Source organism: Penaeus monodon, chromosome 34 (assembly GCF_015228065.2).
Source record: "Penaeus monodon isolate SGIC_2016 chromosome 34, NSTDA_Pmon_1, whole genome shotgun sequence".
NCBI classification, from domain to species: Eukaryota; Metazoa; Arthropoda; class Malacostraca; order Decapoda; family Penaeidae; genus Penaeus; species Penaeus monodon.
The window spans coordinates 8,855,876-8,856,263 of NC_051419.1; positions in this window are offsets into that span (position 1 = coordinate 8,855,876).

Consider the following 388-nt stretch of genomic DNA (forward strand, 5'->3'; position numbering starts at 1 on the left):
CAACTGCAAAAACAGAGATTGCAAGAATATAGAAAGATAGTGATAAAAAAATGGTGAATTTTACTGAATTGTACCCAGTTTGCAAAGATCAATCCTGTTATTTCCCGTTGTCAACAAAGTGTTTGTTTTCATAAACGATGTAAGAAGAGCGTGTCCGAATGTCTGCATTATGACCTATACTTAGACTTAGGTGTGTCCTTACAAATATCCCGGAGGAAAATCTTTCATTTTATATATTTTCCGTTCGAGAATAAGGTATTTTTTTGTTGATTCTTGTTATTTTCTTAAACTTCAAGTAAGTTAAACATGAAATTATTGATTGTAGAATATAGATAGAATATTTTACGAAATTCTAAAAAAAAGAAAATCGATGATGATATGTCAAGGG